This window comes from Grampus griseus (assembly GCF_964374135.1).
Source record: "Grampus griseus genome assembly, chromosome: X".
NCBI classification, from domain to species: Eukaryota; Metazoa; Chordata; class Mammalia; order Artiodactyla; family Delphinidae; genus Grampus; species Grampus griseus.
The window spans coordinates 26,208,186-26,222,081 of record NC_138999.1 but is presented as its reverse complement, the minus strand read 5'-3'; the positions used below and the strand labels follow the sequence as shown (position 1 = coordinate 26,222,081).

The 13,896-nt window shown below is 37.2% G+C and overlaps 1 pseudogene across 1 annotated transcript in view; it reads left to right on the top strand.

The window, feature by feature from the left end:
- Window positions 1-13,617, top strand: part of LOC309839999 (ferritin heavy chain-like) — a 55,162-nt pseudogene extending 41,545 nt beyond the window's left edge. The window contains exons 3-4 of the transcript in view: window positions 12,791-12,943; window positions 13,016-13,617. The product of the transcript in view is annotated as a ferritin heavy chain-like (transcript). The remainder of the gene's footprint in view (window positions 1-12,790; window positions 12,944-13,015) is intronic.
- The last annotated feature ends 279 nt before the right edge of the window (window positions 13,618-13,896 follow it).

Here is a 13,896-nt window from a genome sequence, read left to right as displayed (position 1 = left end):
ACATACATTCATTGCTACTGAGCATATAAAATGATACAGTTATTTGGGAAGACAGTTTGACAGTTTCCTGCAGAGCTAAGCATAGTTTTACAATAGGATACAGCAATCATACTCCCCAGTTAATTGAAAACCTATGTTCACACAAAGGCCTATACCCAAATGTTTATAGCAGCTTTTTTTATAATTGTCCCAAACTGGAAATAATAATATCATATTATCCTTCAACAGGTGAATGGATAAACAAACTTGGTATTCGAGATGATGGATAGATACTTCAGGTGATAAAAGGGAAGAAACTATAGATTCACACAACAACATGGATGAATCCTAAATGCATGTTGCTAAGTCAAAGATGCCAAATTCAAAAGTCTACATATTGTATGATGCCGTTTATTCAACATTCTGGAAAACACAAATTATAGGGATGGAAGACAAATCAGCATTTGTCAGAGGTTGGGAGTGAATGACTACAAAGGCCACTCACAGAGACTATTTTACGTTGATGAAACTGTACTGTATGGTACTAGGCATAAGATACATGACTACGCATTTGTCAAAACACAGAATAGTACATCACAGGGTGAACTTTAATGTATGCAATTTTTAATCAGAGTATCCTGGATGTAATGCATACTGTGACAAATAAATTTAACTGTATTCCCAATATATGATAAAGCGGCACTGAAGGGTGTAGAGAAAAAGGAACTGACCTAAGTGACTTTAGAAAATGATGTTTTGATTGGTAAATATGACCAGGCGTAAAAATAACTGTACATAAACATAATTTTAGTTGGTAAGTTTGTTTCTCACAGGAATACAGTTGAGAAATCTGAAAACACATTTACACTAGTGTAGAACAAATAAGTAAATAAATGGTAAATAAGTTGAGTCAGGTTTCTCACTGTCAGTAAAAGAAGTTACAAATAAGCAAGGGGCAAAAGCTAGAATGAACCATGTGATACTGGATTAGAGTCTTAGACATTAGTATGAACTCACGTTTAGTTTAATAGGTATAGAGATAGACACCTATAGAAATGATTATAGATATGTGTGTATATATTGGTTAATATACATGCATATATTTCATAACTGCAGAGAGACTAGAAACAATGACACCAAGTAGCAACAAACACATCTAGCATCCAGGCCTTGTTTCTAAACATGGTTCTCCAAAATAACAAAAACCAGACATCCTTGGAGAAATGACTAATTCTAGGCCTGGGGCAATGAAAACACAAGATGAGCCTGGAGCATTATGTAGTGCCAGGTAATAAGGCAGCACTCAAAAATCAAAAGGATAGAAGCAGATCAAAGGGACACAAGAGCTCAACTGAAGGAGCACCTGATGGCCTAAGCTGGAACAATTTGAGTAATAAAATTAATTAAACTTTAAAGTTATATAGAGAAATATAAAATAAATATTCATGAGTCCATACTGATATAAATACTGAATACATAGATAAATGGGGAAGAAGGTACAAATCTTTCTTACAAAGAATTTCAAATAACATATGTAAATACTCTTCCCTCCAGGAGATGGGGCTTAAACTCCCTCTTAGGGGTATTGGCTGGATTCCAAAAGATAGATTATGGAAAGGGAACAATAGTAACTTCACGGTGAGAAATCTGGCAGACCTCACCTTAACCAAGTGATCAAGGTTAACATCACCAGTAATAAGTCATTACTGACACAAGGTGATGAGAAAGACATTTCACCTCTATGGTAATCTTCTCCCAAACCCAAAAAACCCTGGTCTGTCTAATCATGAGAAAGACACCAAACAAACCCAAATTCAGGGCCATTATACAAAAGCCTGGCCAGTACTTCTCAAAACTATAAAGGTCATGGGAAACAAGGAAAGGCTGGGAACCTGTCAGAGACCATAGAAGAGAGATTATAACTAAATTCAATGTGATATACTTGATTAGATCCTAGAACAGAAAAAAGACATAATTGTAAAAAAAAATCGATAAATCTGAATAAAGTCTGGAGTTTAGCTAAAAGTAATGCATCACTGTCTTTTTAGTTTTAACATATGTCCTATGTAAAATAGTAACATTAGAGTAAGACGGGTGAAGAGTACATGAGAACTCTCTGTACTATTTCTGCAACTGTTTGATAAACCTAATATTCTCAAAAAAAGGTTTAGGTTTTTTTTTAAGTGCATAGTTGCATTTCATTATGATGAATCAACACAGAATAGCTATTAAGCATAGTAGAAACTGTAGCTCCTGTAAAATGCAGATTTGCAGATCCCCCTCTCTCCATATAAATTGTATCAGAATTTTCTAGAAATGGAACCAAGAATCTGCATTTCGTATAGCTATAGGTGAATCTTATGCACACCAAAATCTGAGGATTCCATTTCTAGAGCCCTGCGTCTTTTATAGTCCCAAAAGACTTTTAAAGGCTTTAAAAACCAAAGTAGTAATGGTATTATCCAAGGTAACCAAATTTGAAGAAAGTCAAAATTCAGCATATGAAAGATAGGTAAGGAAAGATAATATGTATCTAACTGGTGGGCACACAGGATAACAGGGTCATGATAGTTTGGCAAGTGGATTCAAAGTATGGTAAGTATCCAAGTGGCAGTTGAAAGACTAAAAGTGGAAGCAACTTGCTTACTCAAACAACCCTTCCTGGGTTGAAGAAAAGTGATATTGCTATGGAGTGCAGAGAAATTACAACGGGCCTGTTCAATCAACAGGCAACAACTGCCTTAGTATGAAGTGATACTACTCCAAAAATGAATAGTGCAGTACTGACAACCAAAACCACCACCACCAAGCTAATAAACAAATGCTCAAGGAAGTTGAAAGGCTCTGACTGGAGTATTATATAATGAACAGATGAACAAGGGAATGAGAATAAACTATGAAAATCAACGTGATGAAACTGACTGGTTAAATGAAGCCTAATTGGTCTCAAGTATGACATCCTATGTGCCTCTGCCTACCCTCAGTTGCCTACCACATTTACTGTGGTAGACTTCATGTTGGCTCAGGGCACCATTTTTGAGCCCCAACAGATTCAAGTAGTCCACAACCTTGCTGCCTCCTCTACCCACACAGCATATGCCAGCCCTCCTCTGATACCCAATCACATTCCCTCTGAATGAACCCACTTCGGCATTCTTCTGCCTGCATCAGCCAGCCCTCACTCATGTTTACCATTTATGATGGTTAATTTTACATGTAAACTTAGGCTACGGTGCCTGGTTGTTTGGTCTAGAAGCTGCTGTGAAGGTATATTTTAGATGTGATTAACTTGTAAATCAGCAGACTTTGAGAAAAGCAGATGATCCCTCCATAGTGTGCTGGACATCATCCAATCAGTTGAAGGCCTTAAGAATAAAGACTGAAGTCCTCCCTTGAATAAAGAACTATGCCTCCAGACTAGAAATTCTAGAATTCTACAATTCTAGAATAGAAATTCTGTCTGAGTTTCTAGCTTTTGGACTCAAGACTGCAACATGAAAGTTTACCTTAATTTCTAACCTGCTGACCTACCCTGCAGATTTCTGACTTGCCAAGCCCCACAATCACATAAACCAAAGCCAATAGCCAATTCCTTAAAAGAAATCACCCCTCCCCACATATATACATTTGATCCTTGGACAACATGGGGGTTAGGGTGCAGTTAAAAACTGCGTAATCCGGTTCTGCATCCGCAGATTCAACCAACCATGAATCGTGTAGCACTGCAGTATTTACTGAAAAATATCCGTGTATAAGTGGACCCACACAGTTCAAACCCATATTGTTCAAGGGTCAACCGCAATAGGATATTTTACCCTATTATATAAAATACAATAACCTATTATATATCCAATCCAATCCAATATAATATAAATATCCTATTAGGTCTGTTTCTCTGGAGAACCCTAGCTAATACACTGTTCTGATCATTTTTCTACCAGTAACACTGTAACCATCTTCTCTTATAATGAAATACACTGCAGCTATTTTGCCATTGCTACACCCAATGATATTTTTTCTTAGTAAGGTATGATATTTAGGTAAGTTATAATCAATATATAGACTTAGAGATTCCCATTTTGTTCTTTGAACCAGTTAGCATAGAATCAACATTCCATATCCTGGCTGAGTATCAGAATCACTTGTGGCACTTCTTAAAAGTAGAGTTGATCCTTGAACCACAGGGACTTGAACTGGGTGGGTTCACTTAATCTACAGTACTACTCATTCTGGGGTTGACTGAATATGAAGATGTTCAACCATAGATACGGAAGGCCGATTGTAAAGTCATACCTGAACTTTCGACTGTGTGAGGGTCCACACCCCTAACCCCAAAGTTGTTCAAGGGTCAACTGTACATATGCCAGAGTTCAACCCCGAACTTGCTGAATCAGAATTTCCTCAACTGATTTTGATTCACAGCCAACGGCTGAAATCCCTGGACATAAAATCATTTGACCACAGTATCTGCAACAGGATCTAGTCCAAGGTCACTTTTTTTTTTTTTTGCAATACGCGGGCCTCTCACTGTTGTGGCCTCTCCCGTTGCAGAGCACAGGCCCCAGACGCGCAGGCTCAGTGGCCATGGCTCACGGGCCCAGCCGCTCCGCGGCATGTGGGATCTTCCCGGACCGGGGCATGAACCCGTGTCCCCTGCATCGGCAGGCAGACTCTCAACCACTGCGCCACCAGGGAAGTCCCAAGGTCACTTTTTTAAATAGAGCACTTGAGGTTAAGGGAGAATAAATTACTTATTCAAATTCCCAAAAAGGGTAAGAATGAACAGTATCAGGCTGCTATTTTTTTCATATTTCTATAAAGTACCTTTTATTTTCTTATATAGACATTTCCAGAAAAAAGATAACAAGTGGCATTCCAATCACTCAGTGCACACAGTTATGCATATCTTATCATCTGATCCCCAGCTCCAGTTCACTAATATAGATAGATTATAATATTTAGGAAATAAAAAGAGGCAGCTCTATTTTATAAGGTAGTTCATGCCATGTACACATGAAATTATCTGGTATATAGTTAGAAGACCTCGTAAATAGCTAAAATCTTGGTTATTAATTGTGTTGTAATAAAACTTTGAGGACATGTAAATGGTACTATGTTATGTCTGATGATTTAATCAAAGAAGGGTGACCTCACTTTCCTAGTGATGGAACTTCGGTAGATGCATTCAAAGAGCTAACATAAATCTTAGCTTATTTTCTAGTAGCTAGCAAGAAACTTCCAAAATCACTTCATATTGTGGATATGAAAACACAAAATAATCAATAACCTCAGTTTTCCACTAACGCTGACTTCTAATACTCCATGGTTTCTAATACAATATTTGTATTTTTTAAAGAATTAAAAATTGACAGAGTATATACATACATAATCAGCTAAAATGCATGTTTCCACTAATGTCTACTTTACCTAACTAACGTCTAATATTGGAAGGGTAGGCAAAAATATTCAATATTATTATTATTTTTAAATTATACTACTCTAACCCTAATTATAAAATACAGAATACTATTCTATATTAATAATCATATCTCTTTATAATAATTTACTACATATATATTCATACTACAATCCACATTAAGGTACAAATTTTAGCAAACATTAACATTAGTGATCAAAGCCCAATATGTACGTACAAATGTGTGCACTCCATACATACATATACACAACATGGTTTTCTAAGATGTCACTGAACGTATCAGAAAATGTGAATTGAGATGTTATTTTGTAGAGAGTTCTAATATTATATTATTACCTGTTTTCTCTTGTTCATTTGACCCAACAGCATTCTTTTGCAAGAAGATAGGCTGAGGGATGCTCTACATCATCCAGCTATGAAACAGAGTTTTATAAACCCAAGTGTCCCATAGAGACATTTACTCCAATGAATTGGTATAATTCAAAATGTAATCTAACCAAACATGCTTAATAGTCTGGCTAGGAGAAGCAATACCATGGTTTATAAAATAGTGTCTCTGGAAAGAGAAGGAAGTGGACTCTTGGTTGTGCATAAAATCTTGTTAATCCTATTTCCATTTCCCCCTCCTACATTTGTAACAACTGAATAAACTGATTACGTTTTTTTTATCTTGTAGCTGTAATCTCTGTAGACAGACTGATTAAATACTTACATTGATGTGATCAATATAGTTATCAATCAATAACGCTCCAGGAATTGATTTTTATAATTTGAGGAATTCTGCACCTTGATTCATTTATATGCTATTGTCTTTTTTCTAAAAATTAGGGATTGTTAATGTGGAAAATAAAAAAAAAGAATTAAGGGGGAAGGGCCATGTAAGGAAAATTGCAGTTCTCTACAGCATAATTGAGGAATACATGTGATTAAGGAAAAAGTGATGATTTAGGGGGGGATAAAAGCATGGATAATTGATACAGAACTCGTGAAATAAGGAAGCAATTGTAAATAGATTACTGTGGACATGGAACTGACATTTCCAGTTATTACTACTGTTGTCCTTGAAAGTTAAGATGTGAGGAATGTTCAGCAATGTTTCCATAGCTGCACGTATAAGAAAATAATATTCCTGCCAGCAGAAGCTGCTCTAGTACAGCTTTCCCCTTCTACTCCAGGCCACGGACTCTACCACACAGACACTCAAAGGCAAGAGTGTTATCCCTTAAAATCCTGTCAGTAGTTCTCTTCACCTCAATTCCCAGTTCCAACAGCCTCTTCCCTTTTTAATGGGCTGCCTTTGGCCTCACCTTCCTTCCCAAAGCCAGCAGTTACTCCACAACAGATCTGCATTGCACGTCCTGTAAAGGAATGCGAGGTTTTGTCTTGGCATTCAGTCTCTCTTCCAAGAGACACACACACACACACACACACACACACACACACACACACACACACACACACACACACACACACACACACACACACACACACACACAATGTATAAGTTCATATTACTGCCAATGGTTTCAAAGAATCAGCACTTTTCTGGCAGAAGAAAATCAAGGGATTACATTATTAATGGAGAATTGAGTCATACAGCTGACAGTATTTGGCAGATTATTAATGAGCCTTTAATCATGGGTTGTTTGTCATGTATGAAATCAGAACTTAAGAGCACCATCTACATTAGCAAAAGCAGGTTGATAATCTTTCTATTTAAAGAATATATGCTAATCTTTTAATTCACTTTATAATAAATGGGATTTAAAATCATTTGGGCAGAAAGTTACTAAATATCAGATATCTCCTAGAAATTTGAAACTCTAAATAGGTTTAACTGACCTTAGCTATTCAGATATATTTGGAAAATGGCAAAAGACTTCAAGAAAATAAGTCAAAAGGACATTGTTTATTTTTCATGTATGAACTGAAATATAAAAAGCTCAGAGGAAAAGTAATAAATGTGAATAATACACAGGAAACACTTTACAAAACATTTACTTTGGAAATTGTGCTTTTCGCTGAGTTTAACAGTGGTTGGTTGAGGTCATTATCATATTTTTATAAAAAAGGAAATCAGCAAATAAGTCATTGAGAATATGGTATAAAAGTTTAGAAAATTAAAATGTGAGAGCACATTACTCATGTCAAATTATGAAGAATAACGATTACATTCAATATAAGCTTATTAACACATTGGGTTAATAGTATAGTAAGGTATGGAATCATAAGGAACATTTTATAAGGATTTTGCATTTTTTTCCTAACTTGTTTGGAAAAACTTACATTTGATTTTAGTGAAACAAAGTATCTACACCTTCAACCAAGACATTCTGGATTTGTAGGTTGACTAACACCATTCCACCAAAAATATTTTCCTTAAACCTAATTGCTATGTAGGAAAAGGTATGAGAACATCTGTAGCAATTTCTGTATCTGTGACAATAGTTGTAAAGATTTCAAACAAAATATTATTGAATATATATGAATATTTCAATATATATATACATATTCTATTATCAACTCATTAGCATCTAATTTTACATTCATCACATATACATTCTGTCAGTGAACATAGTGAACTGAAACAGACTCTAGGGCCCATGAGATTAAAGTCAACGCCTGTTGCAATCATTCAGCATTTAGCACAAAGCTGGAATATATTAGGTCCTAAATAGTTATTGACTAGATATATGGTGTGTCCATGCCATTCGAACTCAGTGTTCTCTACCTGTATTTGTGAATTCCATGGATCTGTTCTTGTGTTTACATCCAAATGAAAAATTACTAGAAGCATTTTAAGAATTATCTTGATCTGTCTATAGCTCAATGCAGCAGCACAAACTCACTGTCCATGCCTGCGTGTGTGTTTTGAACCACACTGAGTGTGACTGCTGCTAGGCTGGCATGTTCTAGTGTAAAAAGGACAACTGTCGCATGTCCACCCTTACAGTCACATTTTACCAGCTGCAAACACTAAAATTTCCTTTTAAAGTGATGACTGGGAAGTGAAAAATAGTTTCATAGAATGAAACTCAAAGGGAAGAGTGTTATCCCTTAAAATTCTGTCAGTAGCTCTCTTGCCCCTCAATTCCCAGTTTGAACAGCCTCTTCAGTTATTGAAGTTACTGAGACTTTTAATGGTATTTCATGAAATCAACAAACTGCATCAGAATTACTTTTCACAAACTAATAAAAAAGAACATGGACAGACAATATTTGAATGATGACTTCCACTACCTGAAAGCAAAAGTACATTATGAATCATCATATGAGCTAAAGTATGTCATGTCTTCAGTAAAGAAGGGTGGTAGAGAACTGAGATGTTTCATGGATATCAGGGCACAGGCATGGCACATTCAAAAGGAAACTTGAATCTCGTCAACTAGTATGTTCTCAGTGAGAAGGGGCTTTGTTTAAGACAAAAAGCATAATCTGATGCATAATTGGAATTTCTTAATTTTAATAGTTTTATAGTTGTATTTGCATATATTTACAAATTGTTAGGTTTACAGTTATAAAAGCATACCAATTTCTATGCCTGGTTTTTTGTTTATGCATATTAAAGTAAAATTATAATAGTAATTTATCACCATTGGGTGTCTTTGATTTTGTTTCCTTCTAAAGGAAACAGTTTAAATATATATTCAACATCTACTCTCACTCATTTTTTTAATTTGGAGAAATAATGAGACTAAAGCTTTTAATAGGCCACTCAATATTTTAATTTATATTTCTGAGCCCCTACTATGTGAAATTTAGCATCACAAGTTGAACAGTCTTTGTTCTAAAGGAGCTCATGGTCCAACCAAACTTCCCAAACTACCTAGAGAGGAATCCAGTTCAGAGTGTCACTCTCTGCTATTTACAAGCTCTGTGTTTGATCATGTTACATACTTTAATTCACAATTTCTTTATCTGTAAAATATGGGTAATAATAATCAAATTTAATCCAGTATCTGTAATAATGAGGTAATGCAGAGTGAACAGCCCAGAGATATATAATATTGATGTATCACTTTTCACTACCTCTCATTAAATGATTTATTTATACATATGTATACACACACACACACACACACAACACAGAAAGTGAGATAAGCCACCAACTGCTGCTACTTATGGTCTACTTCCTTAAGATTATACCATTGATCCTACTTCATGTATTAATTTTCAAAGAAGGAATTATATGAAACACATACTAGCACTTAGCTACAAAAGAAATACAAATATGAGGAGCTTATAGAACAAGTTTTTATGTTACTACCTGTAAAATACCTGTCATATAATAGGTGCTCAATAGAAATACACTGAATGAATGAATGAGAGCTAATCATTGACATGGAGTCAGAACTTACTGTCTAATATCAGTTGTGTAACTGTTTAACATTTTTAAATTCATGAAGGGAACTGAAAGTCAAAACAGATTATAGCATGAGAATTTTTATTTGTTGACTCTGCATTTATCATGAATAATACTGTGATAGCTAATTTTTATATGTCAACTTGAAAGGGCCAGGGGGTACCCAGATATTTAGTCAAATATTACTGTTTGTGCCTGAAAGGGTGTTTTTCCATGAGATTAACATTTGAAATAGTAGACTAAGTAAAGCAGATTGCTTTCCTTAAAGTCGATGAGCCTCATACAATAATTTGAAGGCCTGAATAAAATTAAAATGCTGACCTGCCTCTGAGTAAGAGGGAACTCCTCTTGCCTGACTGCCTTGGAGCAGGGACATTGTTTTTTCCTGCCTTCAACTTGAATTTCCTGGGTCTTGAGCCTCGTGGCCTTTGGACTGGACCTACACCATGGACTCTCCTGGGTCTCAAGCATGGCAACTGCAGATTTTGAGACTTGTCAGCCTCCATAATCACGTGACCCAATTCCTTATTTTATATAATATACAAATATATCTTCTATTGGTTCTGTTTTTCTGGAAAATCCTAACATAATACCAACACTGACCACAAACATTTCAAAGAAACCTTCATCTTATAGTCCTATATTGATATTTTAAAAGACATTATCTTAGCACAGACCAAGTTATAAACTATAAAATTTGATTATCAAAATTTTTTAAATTGGGGGGCTTCCCTGGTGGCACAGTGGTTAAGAAACCGCCTGCCAATGCAGGGAACATGAGTTCGAGCCCTGGTCCGGGAAGATCCTACATGCCGCGGAGCAACTAAGCCCATGTGCCACAACTACTGAGCCTGCATGCCACAACTACTGAAGCCCGCGCACCTAGAGCCCGTGCTCCATAACAAGAGAGGCCACTGCAATGAGAAGCCCACACACTGCAACAAAGAGTAGCCCCCGCTCGCTGCAACTAGAGAAAGCCCGTGTCCAACAAAGACCCAATGCAGCCAAAAATTTAAAAATAAAATATATTTAAAAAATAAAATTTTTAATTTTTCTAAAAACATGATATGCTCTGAAGTTTTTTCATTCTGTGTTTGTATTTAGCTTTACATTCCTCATTAAAGAAAAACTGGATGCAATGTTTTTGTTTATACATATGTATATTTCCTTCATGGAAATTTGAGGTTCCAGTTCATGCTAGTTTATTGATGTCCCTTAAAAAAGTTAGATTTTAAACCTTAGGTTTCTCTTAGTTATAACATGTATTTTAACATTATCTTCTAACCTAGGAAGTAATGATGAGGGATAAAACATCTGAGAAACACCATTATCACCCCTTAGTACACATATAACCATTCAATAGTATTATTTTAATATTTGAAGAGTAAAGTTGTCTAGATAAATTAATTATTAAATAATTTTGGGACATAATGAGAAAATGTTCTACAAAATCAAGATTTCATCTATTTAAATAGATTCTTCCAGTGAAGTCTACAATGGACTCTTCCAAGGAAATTTTTGAAAGATTGCAATTATATTATTATTATATTAAGACTAAACACTGGTGTTAAGCAAACATAGAATACAATGAGAAACTGATCATGTAGTTCTTTTCCAACTGTAATGTATGATTCTATTATTAAAATCAACTTATCAAATAGACATTGTTATTATTCTATTTCTTTACAGACTCATTAAATGCCTCTAAAATTGCTAAGTTTACAATGTGACAGTTGATATTTGATCCTTTGCTTCCTTCATAAACAATAATTATAGCATAGCATGAGCTTTCAAAGAGAAATAAAGAGACCCCCCCAAAAAAAAGTACATTAGTCAAAGCCATGGTAATAAAACTTTAAGTGAAAACAGCTATTTTATCCAAAAACTTTAAAACCATTGAGAGCACTTAAAACAGTCCATCACTCTTTCCTGTACCTTGAGAACAGAGACCATGTTTGATTCTTCTGTGTATCTCCAGAGACAAACAATGACACATATTTGGAGTACTGTATATAAATGGCTGTTGAATTAATGTTGAATTAATTAATTATAAATACCTAGATTGGTCTTATGTCTTCCACTATAATATCCTTAACTTCTAAGAAAATATTGACTTTTTAATATCATATACATGTGTAATATTTTATACGTATTTACTTGAGACAATAAAGGGAGAAAAACAGCAGTTTTTTGTTTTGTTTTGTTTCGGTCTGCTTCTCCACTAGAATACAAACCTCACGGGAACAGACTTTGTCTCTCTTTGTTACTAATATATGCCCAAATCCCACACCAGTGCCTGGGCCATATTAAGTAATCAATAAATATTTATTGAATGATTGAATGAAAGATAATTTGAGATCAATGGTATTTCCTACCACTGTGGCTCATTCCATACAACATAATTGAGGGGTTAAAAAAAATGCTTGCTGAGTGGCAGTGAAAGAACAAATGAGGTTGGAAGGGATAAATACATCCACACAGTTAAGTTCTTTCTCTAAGAATGCATCTAAGCCTTTTGTTTTCTGACGAAGAAAAGAGAAGTCTGCACTTACCCAAGAGGAAGGAAATTGGTAAATCAGGTGAAAGGGGCTGTGTTTCTAGGACTGTGCTGGAAGATTAAGAGATGAGAGAAAACAAAGGGAGTGAAGACAAGGTTCAAAACGAGTGAAAGCTGGAGAGGTGGCAAGATTCACTGAGACTTTGGAGGTGGTGCTCTGTTGTCAGACAAGTGTGAACGTGACCAGAAACAGAAAAAGAAAAGTGGAGATCACTGGAGTTAATAAGGTCCAGGAACCCAGTGAAGAGGCTATCAGAAGTGTCATTAGTATGGGTGTTGAAGTCACTGAGGAGAGCTAACTTCAAATAGAGCTCTGTGATAGTAAATATAATCAATGATACCACAAAAGAACTGTTTAATGAAAGAATCACATTAAGGCATTATTCAAATAAGAATCACTTAAGTGATTAACTCAAAACGGTTGCGCTTACATTCGTGAATAACATTTAAAAAGATTAGGCCAGAAGCTCAGCGCAGTGGGCCTGCCTCACCCAGGCCTGGATGGAACCTGGGACACAGCGTTCGCGCCCCGCACTCCGTGCACATCCACCCTCCCAATCCCCCCCGTAACGGAACCGGAACCTCCTTTCCCCCCTCCCAAACCCGGGTAATGGACCCGCCTTCCGGTCCATCCCAGAGCGGCTGCCCTCTTCGACCACATGGGAGCGCTCTGAGGCAGTTACCGCGGGCCCCGCGGCTTCGCCTTCACCTTGGCTTTCACGCCCGCCACGCTGCCCGCGCCGCCCTCGCAGGTGCGCCAGAACTACCACCCCGACTGCGAGGCCGCCGTCAACAGCCATTTCACCCTAGAGCTCCACACCTCTTTCGTGTGCCTGGCCGCGGCCTTTTACCTTGACCGCGACGACGTGGCCTTGAAGCACTTCACCCGGTTCTTCCTGCGCCGCTCCCACGAGCACAGCGGGCGGGCCCAGGGCCTGATGCGCCTGCAGAACCAGCGCGGGGGCCGCCTCAACTTCCAAGACATCAGGAAGCCAGGCAGTAACGAGTGGAAGAGCGGCTTCAAGGACATGAAGTGCGCCTTGTTCCTGGAGAAGCTTGTGAACCACAGCCTGCCGCCACCTGCACCAGCTGGCCACCGACAAGACCGACCCCCACCTGCGCCACTTCCTGGCAATTCACTACCTCAGCCAGTAGGTGGCGTTCATCAGAGAGTTGGAGGGTCATGTCACCACCCTGAGCATGATGGGGGCCCCGGACGTCGACCTGGCAGGGTACCTCTTTGACAAGCTCACCCTGGGCGACAGTGACAAGAAGAACTGAGCCTGGACTGTAGTTCCCCAGAGCCACGGGGTGACCAGAGCCCTGGTCACCGTGCCTGCCATGCAGACGGCAATAGTGCCCTTGCAGAAGAAGTTGACTTAAGTTTTTTTTGTTTTTTGTTTTTTTGCAACAAGTGCAGGACTCTCTTTTCCTGGACTTTATCTCGTAAGTTTTTTTCTTCCAGTTTTTACGTTTCTTCCAATAAAGTTATTGGTTCATAAATAAATAAAGGTCTCTGGTTCATTCATGTGGGCAAATCTCTCATTTTTAAAGGTTTAA